At 46.6% G+C, this 16,798-nt stretch overlaps 1 long non-coding RNA gene across 1 annotated transcript; it reads right to left on the reverse strand.

Annotated features, from left to right (window-relative positions):
• Positions 1-5,555: 5,555 nt before the first annotated feature.
• Positions 5,556-9,297, reverse strand: LOC147573518 (uncharacterized). The gene is made up of 2 exons (XR_015244839.1): positions 7,135-9,297; positions 5,556-6,253 (listed from the first exon to the last, which is right to left on the reverse strand). It is a non-coding gene; the product is annotated as an uncharacterized LOC147573518 (long non-coding RNA).
• Between the last annotated feature and the right edge of the window lie 7,501 nt (positions 9,298-16,798).

Raw genomic sequence — 16,798 nt, forward strand, 5'->3', positions numbered from 1 at the left:
TTAATGTATGTATGTATGTATTTATGTATGTATGTATGTACATATTATTCATTTATTTATTTTTTTTTTTTTTAACGTTTATTTATTTTTGAGACAGAGAGACAGAGCATGAACCGGGGAGGGGCAGAGAGAGAGGGAGACACAGAATCTGAAACAGGCTCCAGGCTCTGAGCTGTCAGCACAGAGCCCGACGCGGGGCTTGAACTCACGGACCGTGAGATCATGACCTGAGCCGAAGTCGGACGCCTAACCGACCGAGCCACCCAGGCGCCCCCATTTATTTGTTTTTAAAATAGACTCCACACTGAGTGTGGAGCCCAACTCAGGGCTTGAATTCATGACCTTGAGATCAAGACCTGAGCTGAGATCAAGAGTCAGACACCTAACCGACTGAGCCACCCAGCTGTCCCCATTTGCTCTTAATTTTACCAGTATTTCACAGAGTTCACTGACCAGAGAGAAAAATCTTCCCCACCTTTTTTTTTAAGATCCATAGTATTTTAGAAAGAATATGAGTCTTAGAAAATGTTGACTAGGCTGGCACATGGTAGGTATTCAATAAACATCTTAAGAAGGGGGAAAGGAAGGAACAAAGGAACTCTCCAGGGAGAGTGGGTCACTCTCTTATCAGGCTCCTTTACCCTCGCTACAGGACGCACTCGATTTGGGGGCCCTCTGCACATGTCGAGACCTCTTGGGGGTTGTGTGCTCCACGAGGACAGGCACTGCCCAACACTAAGCCTGAGCTCTGGAAAAGCTCAGCAAACACAGGGGGAACAGAAAGGAAGCTGTCTAGTTCCTAGAGTTTCTTCCCTACACACAGATTGTCAGACCCAACAGCATGGTTTTCCAGGCTCTGTGCACCTGACCATGTGAGTACGGATGGTATAGTAGGGAAGATGGAGTAGGACCCCACTGTAAGAAAATGACTGGCCTTGGGGCGCCTGGGTGGCGCAGTCGGTTAAGCGTCCGACTTCAGCCAGGTCACGATCTCGCGGTCCGTGAGTTCGAGCCCCGCGTCGGGCTCTGGGCTGGTGGCTCAGAGCCTGGAGCCTGTTTCCCATTCTGTGTCTCCCTCTCTCTCTGCCCCTCCCCCGTTCATGCTCTGTCTCTCTCTGTCCCAAAAATAAATAAACGTTGAAAAAAAGAAAATGACTGGCCTCAAAGGCATACTGGAACAGCTGATTTTATTCAGTAAAAGTAAAAAAAAAAAAAAATACATTCACCACTAACTGCTATTGATAGTGGCAAATTTGTGTGGTGATACCAGAAATATTTACCTTTCTGTCTCCTACATACCTTTTTTCATCTTTGCAATTTATACCCGCCTTACCCTTACACCTAACATATGTCTCAACATGTAATTGGGTGTGGGTTATTTATCCTTTCCAATAGGCTTTGTAGTTTGATGGCAGTATTTAGTTCACTTACATTTAATTTAATTGCTTATGTGCTTGGGTTTAAATCTACAATGGTTCTATTTATTTTTCTGTTTGCCTCACCCTCTTTACCTTCTTTTGGAGTAATTATTTTCATATCATTTCCCCCTTTATTATTAGCTTGTTAGTTATATCTTTTTACCATTCCTTTAGTGGCTATACCCTAGAGATTATGTGATGGATTGAGTTGTGTCCCCACAACAAATTCCTATGTTGAAGCCCTAATGCTCAAATGTTTGAAGATAGTGCCTTTAGAAGTAACTAAAATCGTAAGGGTAGGACCCTAATCTGATATGCTTAGTGTCCTCATAAGAAGAGACCCCAGAGAGTTCTCTCTCTCTTTTTCTGCATATCTAAGTTTCCATTTGTGATAATTCCCCTTTTGCCTCAAAGAATTTCCTTTAGCATTTCTTTTAGTGCATATTTGCTGGTGACCAATGTTCTCATTTTTTCCCATTTAAAAATATCCTTGGGTACCTGGGTGGCTCAGTTAGTTAAGCATCTGACTCTTGATTTTGGCTCAGGTCATAATCTTGCAGTTTGTGGGATCGAGCTCCACATCAGGCTCAGTGCTGACAGCCTGCTTGGGATTCTCTCTCTCTCTCTCTCTCTCTGTCTCTCATTCCCTCTCTCTCTTTCCCTCTCTTTCTCCCTCTTTCTCTCCCCCTCTCATGTGCATGGGTTCTCTCTCTCTCTTTCAAATAAACGTTTTAAAATAATAATAACAAAATATACAAATTTAACTTTCATATTGAGGAGTATTTTATTGGTCATGGAATTCTAGATTGACTTTTCAATGCTTTAAAGATGTTATTTCATTTTCTTCTTGCTTTCATGGTTTGTTGAAAAGTTAGCTATAAATCCTATATAGCTCCAGTGGAGGTAATTTGTCATTTTATTTGGCTACTTGTTTAAAACAAATTTTTTTTTTAAATTTATTTTGGGAGAGAGAATGAGGGAGAGGCAAGCAAGTTCCTCGATGTCAACACCAAGCCCAACATGGGACTCAATCCCATGAACTATAAGATTATGACCTGAGCTGAAATTGAGAGTTGGATGCTTAACTGACTGAGCCACCCAGGTACCCCTTTACTTGGCTACTTTTAAGACTATCTCTTACTCTTTGGTTTCTGGTGGTTACACTATAATGTGTGTAGGTATGACTCTTTTTGTATTTACACTGCTTATGGTTCTACAAGGCTTCTTGAATCAGTGGATTCACTTCTCTCATCAATTTTGGAAAATTCCTGGCCATTATCTATTCATATATTGCTTCTGTTTTATTATTTCTCTCCTTGCCCTCTTCTAGAACTTCAATTACAATTATGCTAAACATTTTCACTATGTCCAAAATACAACACACTCTTTCCATATTTTCCATTCTTTTTTCTTTGTGCTTCAATCCAGATATTTTCTTCTGATATAGCTTCCAATTCACTAATCCTCTCTTCATTTGTGTCTGATCTGCTTTTCAATTCATCTAATATGTCCTTAACTTTAATTATTTTTTTCAGCTATAAATTTCCCATTGATTTTTAAAATAAATGTCTATTCTTTTGTGGAATTTTCCATTTTTGCTTTTTACCTCCTTGAATATATCAATCAGAAGTTATCCTGAAGTCTATCTGATAACTCTAATATCTGAATCTCCTATGGGTCAGTTTCTATTATCTATTTCTTCTCTTGGTTTTGGATCATTTGGTCTTGTCTCCTAGTATGCCTAGTAAATTCTGATCAAATGCTACATGTTGTATATGAAAATTATAGAACCAATGTGATGCTGTGAATAATGCTATCTTTCTTCAGAGATTTTCTTTTCTTTTTGTAAAGCAGTTAGTATGGACACAGACTATCTTAATCTGATTTGAGTCAAAGTTGTATCTTTGTGGGGCACCCGGGTGGCTTAGTCAGTTAAGAATCCAACTCTTGATTTCAGCACAGGTCATGATCTCACAGTCATGGAATGGGGTCCTGCATCAGGCTCCATGCTAAGCATGGAGTCTGCTTGGGATTCTCTCTCTCTGTCCCCGTCTCATGCACACGCACTCTCTCTCTCTCTCTCAAAATAAATAAATAAACATTTTTTTAAATGTTTTTTTAAAAAATTTAAGGGGTGCCTGGGTGGTTCAGTCAGTTAAGTGTCTGACTCTTCGTTTTAGTTCCGGTCATGATCTCATCTTTTGTGGGTTTGAACCTTGTGTCAGGCTCCACAATGATAGTGCAGGGCCTACCCAGGATTCTCTCTCCCTCTCTCTGTGCCCTTCCCTTGCTCTCCCCCCCCCTCTCTCTTTCAAAATAAATAAATAAACTCAAAAAAAAATTTTTTAAGTCTGTGTCTTTGTGAGAATTGGTCCTTTTTTGATATGCCCTTACTACTGGTATAATCTTCAGAGGTCCTAACCAAAAGCCTAGGATATTATCAGGCACTCTCTGAGATTGTCAAAGGTTTGCTCATCTTCTTCTTCGCCTTAAGTCACTGCTCTTAGAAATAAATGCCTTGGAGGGAATAATAGTGTTGTTAGGGACTAAATGTTTGTGTCTCCCATCCCCCAATTCATATGTTGAAGCCCTAACTCCCAATATGATAAGGAAGTGAAACCTTTGGAAGGTAATTAGGTTTAGATGAAATCATGAAGGTGGAGCTTGCATGATGGGATTAGTGCTCTTGTAAGAAAAATAAGAAGCACCAGAGCTTCCCTCTCTCTTCTACGTAAAGCCTGTTAGCCAGGAAAAGAGCCCTCATCAAATCTTCCACTACGTTGATCTTTGACTTCCAGCCCTCATTACTATGGGAAATAAATGTCTGTTGTCTTAGCCACCCAATCTATGGTATTTGTGTATAGCAGCCCAAACTGACTGAGGCAAGTGTCAAATGTCAGGCTCACTTTTCCATGCTTCCTTTCTCTCCAGGATCTTGCCCTCTGAAGTGCTTACTGCAAAAGTAGATCTCTGATGTTTTAGGACAGAACTTTAAATTAGCTGCTCTAGTTGTTTGAGGTAGGAGGCTTGGTTTGCACCAGGCTGGTGTTCCAGAGCCAGAAGCCAAAGTCTCCACTATTCCTTTCCCATAATTCCCCAGCTATAATCACGGCTAGCACAAAAATTAAGGTTTAGGGTATTGGCTTTGGAGTAATAAATTCCATCTGGGTGGGTATAAAAAAAGTACAAATTAGCTCAACTGATTGGAAAAGGTAGAAAATTATAGTTTTCTATTAAAGTAAATTATTCTAATTAAATTGGCACATGAGGCTTTTGAGCTTTTGAGCAGTCCCTTGAAACACGCAATATATCACAGCTAACTTCCCAATATTTTTTCCTACAGAGAAGTGTACCTTTGGTTTATAGCAGCAAAAATTAGAGGCGCTCCTAACATTCCCAGCCTTCCACGAGGCTTTGAATCACACTGAAAGATGCTTGTTAGGTCCGTAGGAAGACAATGTGTTTGACTGCTTCTGAACCCAGGAAAACTCTTTCAACAAACATATAGCAACCAAATTTAAAGATTCTTATCTTCTCCAAAAGTTTCAGAAATTGTTCTTTTAAAGTGTAAATGTCGGGGCGCCTGGGTGGCGCAGTCGGTTAAGCGTCCGACTTCAGCCAGGTCACGATCTCGCGGTCCGGGAGTTCGAGCCCCGCGTCAGGCTCTGGGCTGATGGCTCAGAGCCTGGAGCCTGTTTCCGATTCTGTGTTTCCCTCTCTCTCTGCCCCTCCCCTGTTCATGCTCTGTCTCTCTCTGTCCCAAAAATAAATAAATGTTGAAAAAAAAAAATTAAAAAAAAAAAAAAAATAAAGTGTAAATGTCCATTAAAACCAAGATTATAAAAAGAATAAATAGAAAAAAACAAACATAATTTTCCATAATAGAGATGTGATACAGTCAACTACTTGTCTGTTGACCACGGCCATTTCAAGCCTTGCCCTAGCAGACGTTTCGTGTCACATGGGCAAAAGGGCCATCAAAGCACAAAGTTCAACCTGTTATGGCAGAGTATCAAGATGAACTAGTTAACCAGAAGGCCAGGCTGCATGCTGTATCTTGAACTCCATGTTTTACAGGGACAGAGGGACGATAAGAGCAGTTGGGAAAGCTCAGAGTATCGATGGCAGGCACTCACATTTTGATAAGCAAATGATCTTTATTACCAACGCTGGGCATAACTGCCAGCAAATGTAAAGCTAAGGTTACTTAAGCGAAATGCCTTGGGAGCTAGATGGATGGAAATAAATCTGCGAGCCTGAGAGACCACTCCCTAAGAAGGTTATGGACTGGCTAATGTGATAATGTTTTGGTCTCCAAACACAATTGAGAGATTCAAGGCCACCAGCTCAAGTTGGATTGCTTTGGCTAACAAAATAAAGGATGATGGCAGGAAGTCCATGGGGGTCTCTCAACTCCCTGGAGGGACACACACGGGGGCGGGGGGAAATGGTTATAGGCAGGTTATAATCACAGAATCTATTAGGACTAAGTAGATCCTTGTAGATCCAGTCTAACCATCTTATCTTACAGAAGATGAACTGACACCACCCAGGGAACTCCTTCCCATCTGTCAGGACTCATATCAAACACCAATTCTTTTGCAAAGGCTTCCCCACCTCCATCTGGAGGCATCCTTCCTTATCATTTTCTAACCTAGCGTGTGAGCTCCACAGTTTCAGAAGCTCAAGCAGACAGAAAGCCCTCCATGTTTCCTAAATGGATAAGTGAGAACCAGTGTATGCAAAGCCACAGAGCAAGCCATGGGCCAGTTGTCCCGTGCTCCAGGCCAGACAGTTCAGTCAGGTTTCAGTGCCAGTTCTCAAGTTTGAATACACTGTGCAAAAAGTAAAAGATTAAACAATTCAAACATAAGAAAAAATAGACATAATAATATAATAAACCATCATATGCCCATGACTGATGTCCAGTCTTGTTTCGAACCATACCCACCTTCCTTACCACTACATAAAATGACTTAGGAATAAATCCCAGATATCGTATCATTTCATCTGTAAATCTTTTAGCAGATATTTCCAAAACACATGAAAAATATCTTAAAATAGTTTTTTCCAACGTTTATTTATTTTTGGGACAGAGAGAGACAGAGCATGAACGGGGGAGGGGCAGAGAGAGAGGGAGACACAGAATCGGAAACAGGCTCCAGGCTCCGAGCCATCAGCCCAGAGCCTGACGTGGGGCTCGAACTCACAGACCGTGAGATCGTGACCTGGCTGAAGTCGGACGCCTAACCGACTGCGCCACCCAGGCGCCCCAATAGTTTTAAAATACCTCATGGGGCGCCTGGGTGGCACAGTCGGTTAAGCGTCCGACTTCAGCCAGGTCACGATCTCGCGGTCCGTGAGTTCGAGCCCCGCGTCAGGCTCTGGCTGATAGCCTGGAGCCTGTTTCCAATTCTGTGTCTCCCTCTCTCTCTGCCCCTCCCCCGTTCATGCTCTGTCTCTCTCTGTCCCAAAAATAAATAAACGTTAAAAAAAAAAATAAAATAAAATAAAAAAATGCACTACCCTTTAAAAAATAAAATAAAATAAAATAAAATACCTCAACATGTAACCACAGTATCCCGCTGAAATAATGTAATAACTTTTTAAATATCAAATATCCCATCAGTGTTCAAATTTACAAGTGTTCTATGACTGTCACTTGTTTTTCTTTTTGCCATTTGTTTTAGAATCTAAATGTGATTATTTTCCTTACAATTAATTATTGAAGAAGTCGGTCACTTGTCCCACAGTGTCACATGATCTGGATACCTGTGATTCTGTTCCCGTAGTATTGTTTAACAGGATCCCTGTACTTGGTGTTTCACGTAAGCTGGTTGTTGATCTACTTGAGGCTGGATCGGCTGCGGGTTTGATTTGTGTGTGGGGACAGGAGCGTGTGGACCGTCAATACTACACAATCGGTGCTGAGTTTTTCCATTAGAAGGCACATCATGTCAAGTTCTCTCTCCTTCTCTCTCTCTCTCTAATTTTAGGGAGAGAGAGCACAAGCAGGGGAGTATCTTGATGGAGGGAGGGAGAGGGAGAGAGGGAGAGAATCCTAAGCAGGCCCCACCCTCAGCACAGAGCCCAGCGAGACCGTGGGATCATGACCTGAGCCAAAATCAAGAGTCAGATGCTCCATTGACTGAGCCACCCAGGCACCTCCCAGGTTCTCTCCTCAAGTTGTCAGTAGCCAGGGCTTATCCTGCCTAGATCTGTTCATTCGTTAGGGATGCAAAACAGCAAATGTTCTATCTGCCATTCTTTCTCTTCGCTTATGAGCCGGAAACGCTTTTAAAGAGAGAAAATTCCCCTCATCTGCCACCCAAGATCAGTTTTAAAACTGTTTCACCAAGACCACACTTTCTCTCAAGTTAAAATCCTAAGTAGGGGCGTGAACAATTTTAAGCAAACCTTCATTTATTCTTTACTTTCTAGCCAAGAATTAACTGCAAGACGGGAGGCCTGACAGCTGCAGAAAAGACATGCTTGCTTCTTCCCTCACCACTCGGCTGCAGACCTGCCTGCCCTGAGATTTTCTTTAGAAGCATTTGCTCCAGGGCTTGCGCTAAAGGTCTACCCTTTCTCTTTGAAAATGTTTTCTCCTATAATTAAAGGAGTTTCTAATTTGGGGAACAGATACAAATTCATCAAAATTATATATGTTTTAAAAAGTCATAATCCTGAAGCTGCCACATCCGGCTCCAGGGAAATCCTGAATTGAGGAAGGAGGCTAATCGGGACAGAATGTAAGACAATAGTTTATATAATCTTTCATTCCCAGAACTGGGAATATCCCAAGGAAATGCCAAGTAAAAAAGTAAAATCGGCGATTGATTTTGCATTTTGAGAAACTGACCAAGTTTCTCGATCAAATGCTCATCGCAAGTCTGACTCAAGGTTGAACAGATAAAAGAATCCTCCAGGGCACCCCCACTCCTGGGTCTTCGCATGATGTTATTTTGAAAAACCAGATCCTGGCAATCAGAGACCTCACTAGTTCCACCGCTGAGGAAATGAAGGATGTTTCGCCTCCAATTCCTGGCTCCTGTTAACATGCCCTGGGGTCCATGCTGGCGCCAGGCTGGGAGGGAGAGTGGTCCCTGTCTTGCTGTCTGCAGAGGTTAAACGGAATCTCTACTCCGGTTGAGGATAGAAAGGCATCATTCTCATTAATTTCGTGAGGCCGGGACCCTCGCTGAGATGTGACTCTGTCCATCCCGTGGAGCTGTCCCGGCAGCGGGCACGCAGCCCCTCCTGGGTCACCTGGCCCCTCTTGTCTAGCCCAGACACCCCAGGACTCAGGACCGGGGGAAGATCCCGGCCTCTTTCCGGTAGCTCTTCCTAGGCTTTCCATAGGCTCCCTTATGGTTTGCTAACTCATACATACAGCGGCCTTGGTACAATCTGTTTGTGCCTCAGTCTCCCCAGGTAAAGTAATAAGGTTGGACCGGAGCTTTGATTTGCAGACTCACTGAGGAAGCGTTTCCAAAACGCTCTGTTAGGGTGCTCCTGGGGCCACACGGGATCCGACGTCAGGCCGGGGGCTGAAAAGGCCCAGGGAGCCCGCCGCCGCCGCGCCTGGGACACAGGACCCGGGTTCTCCCGCCTCTCCCTCCGGGGGCTCCACCTTTCGGCCTGGTCTCGCCCTGGGCCTAGGCGGGGTCGCGCACCGCTCGGGGCGGGTTCCGGGAGGCTGGGCGCGGCGGCCCGGGCTGGGTAGCCCCACCGGAAAGACTCGTTCCAGCCGGAGCGGGCGGAGGCCGGGCGGAAGCAGACTTGTCGTCCCCCCGCGGGGCCCTCCCGGTCCCCGCCCCCCCCGCGCAGGCCCGTCGGGGTCGGGGACTCGGCGGCTCGCAGCGGTGGCGCGCAGGTCACCCCCTCCCACGCCGGCCCCGCCCCCAGGCCGCGCCCCCCCCACCCCCGAGGCCACACCTGGGCTCCGCCTCGGGTGCGGGGGCGGGGACTCCGGGAGCCTCGGAGGGGGAGGGGATAGAGGCCGGCCCGGGCCGGCTGGGCCCGACCCGAGCAGGGGACCCGTTGCCAAGAAACGGGACCCCCGCCTCGGGGTCCGACCGCAGCCTGGCGCAGCTGCCTCTTCTCCCCACGCCGTCCCCGTCCCCTTATCGTGCAGAAAGGCTTCTGGAGCTGTGACGCTCAGGCGACCCCAGGAGGAGACAAGAAAGAACCTTGGACGGCGGCTCCGTGGCTGAAAGCCCCACTGGCAAGCCGGACGGCCACCCCCAGCCCTGCCGCGCCTCTGGGCCCCGGGGTGGGGCCGGAGATCGGGCCGCGGCCCTGCCCCCGCCGGCTGGACGGCCTCCCCCCACCCCCCCTTCCTCTGGTGGCCGTCGCCTGCAAACGCGGCGCGCTCTTGCGGAGCTGTGAGGCGGCGGGACAGGCCCTTGACCGAAGGGCCGGCCAGCTCGGGTGGGGGCCGCGCACGGGCGGGTCTGGGGCTTGCACGAGCCGTCTATCAGCCGGCACGCGCAGGGTCCCCAGCGCTGCCCCTGTGGGTGTCAGGGCACCGGGGAGGCCAGCCCCTGCCCGGACTGCAGCCCCGCTGACCGCGTGGACGAGGCACTGTCCCCTCTCCGCAGAATAGGAGCCCTTTCCTGCGGGGGAGGATGGGCACGCCCCAGGTCTCTGCCCACGGCCTCCCTGGGGCCACCACGACAGAGGATGGGACATCCAGGCGTCCCGCAGGCCCTCCGTGAAGAGGGAAACCTGGATGGCAAACAGCCCTTTCCTTGACCGCGCGCAGATGGCTCAAATCTCTGTTCACCTGCTCAAAAGCTCTTCGGGATTGTGCCTGGAGAGGAACACTGATGGGGAAGTATTATTGTCTGTAAAATTCCCACAGAAACCTCGGGTGTCTTTACTGCCAGGCTAGGTTGAGTCGGAAACCAGACTGGGGACCAGTTTAAGAGAAACAAACGCAATCCCAAAGCAGGTGCGAGCCAGTCTGTCCTGGCCGGAATCCTATGTGACACTGGTCAACTTATTTAAAATCTCTGAGCCACACAGTGTTCTCACTCATAAAAAGAATCTGTCCTACCTTCAGAGTACCGTCAGAACAAGTGGGACAATAAACACAACTCACTGCCACCTTTGGAGCCCCATACACGAGGTGAGTTTTCTCAGCACCTGGAGAAGAATGTACAACCGCCAAGATTTGTGGGAGGGAGACAATCCCATTCCTGCAGGAAGGAAACTGAAATAAGTACACTATTTTCCCTTCTATACAACCCAATACTGGAGAAATGTAAAAATCAAGGAGTTGTTAGAGCCCATTTGCTGGGTTTTAACTTTCTATGGAAGAAACAGTGGGGTGGGGGGACAGGCACGCGGGATGCTCTAGATCTGCGGGAGTTAGCATCAATTGTAGAGTCACACACTGGTGTCCTGCTTCTTATTATTTACCAGCACGGTTACCATAGAAAAGTGACTTAACCTTCCTGAGCCTCAGTTTTCTCATCCGTAAAATGGAAAAAATAGTAGCACCAAGCTATGGGGCTGTCGAGAAGACTGAACGAGATAATGAATACAGAAGTGCTTGGCACAGGGCCCGGCACACTGCCATACAAGATAAATGCTAGCTAGTGTGTTTTCTATTATTCACAGTGCTTTCTCTTCTTTCCTCCAGCATTCTACTGTAAACATTTTCTTTTTAATTTTTTTTTCAACGTTTATTTATTTTTGGGACAGAGAGAGACAGAGCATGAACGGGGGAGGGGCAGAGAGAGAGGGAGACACAGAATCGGAAACAGGCTCCAGGCTCTGAGCCATCAGCCCAGAGCCCGACGCGGGGCTCGAACTCACGGACCGCGAGATCGTGACCTGGCTGAAGTCGCACGCTTAACCGACTGCGCCACCCAGGCGCCCCTAAACATTTTCAAATATACAAAAAAAGAATGGAAGCATTTGTAGACTGACACACTCATGCACGTTTCACCTAGATTCTACAATTAATATTTTACTCTGCTTGCTTTATCACGCATCTGTCTACCAGTCCAGCCCGCTATCCATTTAGCAATCCATCTGTTCTGGTTACTACTGCGGAGCAAACTCCACCCAATACGTATAGTGATTTGACACAACAGCTATTTTGCTATGCTCATGGATGCCGTGAGTTAGGAATTCAGGCAGGGCATGGTGAGGTTGGCTTGTTATTGCTCTATAGTGTCTAGGGCCTCGGCTGGGAAGACTTGATGCCTGGGGGCTAGAAACATCTGGAAGCACCTTCACACATATGTCTGGGGGTGCCAGCCGAGAGCCTGTGTGTGGTCTCCCCATGGAGCCTGGACTTCCTGCCAGGACGGTAGGCTCAAGGTAGCCAAACCTCTTACCTGACAGCTCCGGGCTTAGTGTGAGCTCTGGCAGACAAGGCACAAGTTGCATTGCCTCTATAACTTGGCTTGGAAGTTGCGGAGCATCGCTTCCTACCGGTGGAAGTAGTTATAGATTCAAACAGAGGAGACATAAAGTTCTCTCCCACCCCCGCCCTTCACAGTGAAGTGGCTAGGTCACTTTGTAGAAGATCCCGTGGATGGGAGCTCTGGTTGCAGCCATCTTTGGAGGTGCCATATTTGCCCCTTGGTCATAACAATTCTTATGCAAAACGTCCACCCTAATAGCTCCCCAAAGTCTCTTTCTGTGAAAGCTATCGAGGCTCAGGCTCAAAGTCCAAATTTCTTTTTATAAATCACTCCCAGGTGTGAAATAAGGACCCTCAAGTATGGTCCCTTGGGTACTCTATTTGAAGACCTGTGAACTAAATGGACATGTTATCAGCGCCTCCCCCCACCGCCGCCCCCCCGCCCCGGCCCCTTCATATAAATGGGCAGAACAGAAATAGGATAATCACCACCGATACTCCTGTTCAAAGAGGGAGAAAACGGGAGACACATAGGCGACACTGGACCAAAACAATTCTGAAATCTAGCTGGGTTGCCAATTCCTTGGGACTTGCTTGCCATGGCTCTTGGCTCTGCCCTTCTGAGTCATGCTTCCTTTTCCATAAGAAATGGCCTGCATTTGTAACTAAGCCTTTTGAACCCGCTCCCTGCATGGGAGTTCAAAAACCTGTTTTCGTTTTGAATTGTCTCTTTCCCTTTCAGTCCAGTCTAATTCACCTCCTTTAAAACCTCTGTGGAGGGGCACCTCGGTGGCTCAGTCAGTCAAGTGTCCTACTTTGGCTCAGGTCGTGATCTTGTGGTTTGTGAGTTCGACCCCCGTGTCAGGCTCTGTGCTGACAGCTCAGAGCCTGGAGCCTGTTTTAGATTCTGTGTCCCTCTCTCTCTGTCCCTCCCCAGCTCATGCTCTGTCTCCATCTCTCTCTCTCTCTCTCTCTCTCAAAAATAAATAAACATCAAAAAATTAAAAAAGAAAAGCCTCTGTGGATTTCTTCTGTATCAATCTGTAAATCCAGTAAATTAAACAAAAGCCATATTTACAAATCTCTTCAAAATAAGCCCTGCTCTACTTTTGGGTTCTGCATGAGGTCTCTGCGGGACAGTTCCCTCAGGATTGGTAGGCGTTGTATTGTTTAATGCACACGGTCTGCAAGGTACGCTGTTCGTATCTTTTAAAGACCTTCTGTCTGGTTGGAAGGGTCTACCAGGCACCGCCTGAAGCCTTCCTGGTGTCTTAATGAAGAGTTTTACAGGTGGGCACTTGCGCTCATCTTTACCCTGAGATGTCTTGGATTTATTCTTGGGTTTATTCTTTATTGGATTTATTCTTTCCTCTAAAACCCTTTCTCACTTTGAGAATCTTCCACTGGGAGAAACTTGGAATGAGAAATTGTTTCTGAAGCCAGCTACTCCTGACTTCCAGATTCTTCTGAATTTAATTCTTGAAACTGAGTATTTCCTTCTTTAGTTCATCTCTAGCCACACGTTATATGCACAGCTGAGAGGTGCAGGTGCAGATGATCCATTCAGGGTTCTGCTTGGAAATCTTAGGCTGAGGTGACTTGATGGGTAAGAGCTGGAATTAGCAGGAGGGTCTTTCACTCACATGTCTGGCACCTGGTACAATGACTTGCAGACTGAGGTGACAGAATGGAATGACCACATGTGGCCTGTCAATTGAGTTGGCTTCCTTGCAACACAGTGGCCTCACTGTGGTCAAACTTCTCACCAATGGCTCAGGGCTCCACGCACAAGTGTTCCTGTAGAGTCACGGACTTTCCTGACAGGCCCTGGAACTCACGCAGCATCCTTCATTCCCACTGAACTCCATTGTTCAACAGTGACAAACTCACTGGATTCCAGGGGAGGACAATCAGACTCCTTGTCTACAAAGGGGAGTGGCCTTAGCTCCCCTCACCGGCCATGGTCGTACAAGAGCAGGTGGGGAAGGAGATGTTGCTGTGGTCACTTTTGGAAAACAAATTCTGCCTCACTATCCACACACTTCGATGCTTTTTTTTTTTTTTTGAGAGAGAGAGAGAGAGAACAGGGGAGGGGCAGGGAGAGAGGGAGACACAGAATTCGAAGCAGGCTCCAGGCTCTGGGCCGTCATCACAGAGCCTGACGTGGGACTCGAACTCATGAACGGAGAGATCGTGACCTGAGCGGAAGTCGGACACTTAACTGACGGACGATGCATTTCAAAGTAAGTGACTGATATCCTTATACTTCCTCACCGAAATGGGTGAGATTGCCCCACATCCTTGCCGACATTTGTAGCTGTCGGTCTTATGTTTTCATTGGTGTGGTGGGTATCTAGTGTGGGTTATCTCAGTGTGGAGTTAATTTGCATTTCTAGCTACAGACGTTGAATACTTTCTCACATGCTTATTGACCGTCTTCCTCTACGAAGTGTCTTTTCAAATCTTTTGCCCATGTTTTGGACTTTCTATTATTGAGTTAGTAATGACTATATGTTTTATGAATATTTTCATATTTTTATGAATATTTTCACAGATGAGTCTGTGGCTTATCTTTTCATTTTGTGATGGCATTTTTTTTGACCAGCAGAGGGTTTTCATTTTGATGAAGTCTGCTCTGTCAGTTTGTTCTCCTATGGTTTGCTTCTTAGGTCGTATGTGAGCTATCTACTGCACGTTGTAAAGATGTTTTCCTGTGTTTTCCTCTGGAAGCTTTAAGCTTTAACATTTTTTAATGTTTATTTATTTTGACAGAGAGAGTGTGTGAGCAGGGGAGGGGCAGAGAGAAAGGAAGAGAAAGAGAATCCCAAGCAGGTTCTTCCTGCCAGCACAGAGCCTGACATGGGGCCAATCCCACAAAGCGTGAGATCGTGCGTGACCTGAGCCAAAACCAAGAGTTGGACACTTAACCGACTGAGCCACCCACGCAGTCCTAAGCCTTAGCATTTATACTCAAGTCTATGAGCCACATGGGATTAATCTTTTTTTTTTTTTAATTTTTTTTTTCAACGTTTATTTATTTTTGGGACAGAGAGAGACAGAGCATGAACAGGGGAGGGGCAGAGAGAGGGAGACATAGAATCGGAAACAGGCTCCAGGCTCTGAGCCATCAGCCCAGAGCCTGACGCGGGGCTCGAACTCACGGACCGCGAGATCGTGACCTGGCTGAAGCTGGACGCTTAACCGACTGCGCCACCCAGGCGCCCCGGGATTAATCTTTTAATGTGATATGAAGGAAGGGTCGTGGAAGTTTTTCCTGTGGCAAGGAAGTTAACTAAGCTGGCACTACATTTCCCTTCCCTGTGTGGTTCCAGGTTTGGGACGAGCACAAGAGGAATTTGCACCATATTTGGAAGGTGGAAGTAAAGGAAGGGCCATCTTTTTTTTTTTTTTTAATGTTTAGTTATTTTTTGAAAGAGACAGAGACAGAGTGTGAGTGGGGGGAGGGGCAGAGAGAGAGGGGGACACAGAATCTGAAGCAGGCTCCAGGCTCTGAGCCGTCAGCACAGAGCCAGACATGGGGCTCGAACTCATGAACTGCAAGATCGTGTCCGATGCTTAACCGACTGAGCCACCCAGGTGCCCAGGAAGTGCCATCTTTAACCTCCAGTGATCCGTAGAGAGCCAGGCACATTGTCATTGACCCGCTGGATCACGGTGTTGACCTTGTCCACTCCTCCAGCCCCACCAAATTGTCTCCTCTTCTCTGAGTCCTGGGCTGAAGAGCGATGCTGCATGGTGAAGGGCACCAGCTTCCTGTAGGGCGTCCCCATCACTGAGGTCAGCAGGGCTGACAGACACATGCAGCTTTCAATTCGTCCTCATGGGTTCCAGTCTGTCCCTGTTCTCCCCCTCCTCACATCCATCCTTCCTTCCTGCCTACCCGTCCCGCTGATTTCAGGCCTTGCGTCTAAGCAAAAGCAACTGCTTTCTGTAGACTGTTTAACTGGCTCTCACAATTGGTACGGTCTAATTCCTATACTAAAACCCTCATTCTATATCACTCACAGTGACTCTGATTCTCTGATCAAACCCTAACTGCCACCAGAGTTGAGGTTCATTTTTTTTTCTCTATGGATATACCATAGTCCCAGTACCGTTTGTGAGAGACCCTTCTTTCCCTATTGGATTGTTTTGGGGTTTTGGTCAAAATCAAGTGACTTCTGGGTTCTCTACTCTCTTCATTAATCTATTCTTCAATCTTGTCACCGGTACCACACTTGATTCCTATAGGTCTTGATTCCTATAATTTTACAGTGAATCTTAAAGTTCCCATTCTTTCTTGGGTAAGAAGATCCCTTTTTATTTTTCACTTTTTTTATTTTAAAGTTTATTTATTTTGAGAGAGAGAGAAAGAGAGAGAGAGAGAGAGCGTGCGCACAAGTGGGGGAGGGGCAGAGAGAGGGAGAAAGAATCCCAAGCAGGCTCTGTGCTGCCAATGCAGAGCCCAATGTGGCACTTGAACTCACGAAACTGAGATCATGACCTGAGTCAAAACCAAGAGTCAGATGCTTAACTGACTAAGCTGCCCAGGTGCCCCCAGAGATCCCTTTTTAATACACAGAATATTGCTGACCTTCAATACAGCTGCTGTCTGTCTAGTGTGTGCTGATTTAGCAAATACAAAACGTTAAAAGAATCTGTGAACACTTTAAAAAAAATTTTTTTTAACGTTTATTTATTTTTGAGACAGAGAGAGACACAGCATGAACGGGGAAGGGTCAGAGAGAGAAGGAGACACAGAATCTGAAACAGGCTCCAGGCTCTGAGCTGTCAGCACAGAGCCCGACGCGGGGCTCGAACTCACGGACCGCGAGATCGTGACCTGAGCCAAAGTCGGACGCTTAACTGACTGAGCCACCCAGGCGCCCCTGTGAACACTTTAAATTAACCTTGGACCTTATTAATAAGAATGCCAACTGCAGATACCTGAAAATCAGGCACCTGTGCGCACATGGCCATGCACCCTCCAGCAGGAGGC

This window comes from Puma concolor, chromosome E2, assembly GCF_028749965.1.
Source record: "Puma concolor isolate L17-30 chromosome E2, mPumCon1.1.hap2, whole genome shotgun sequence".
Classification (NCBI taxonomy): Eukaryota; Metazoa; Chordata; class Mammalia; order Carnivora; family Felidae; genus Puma; species Puma concolor.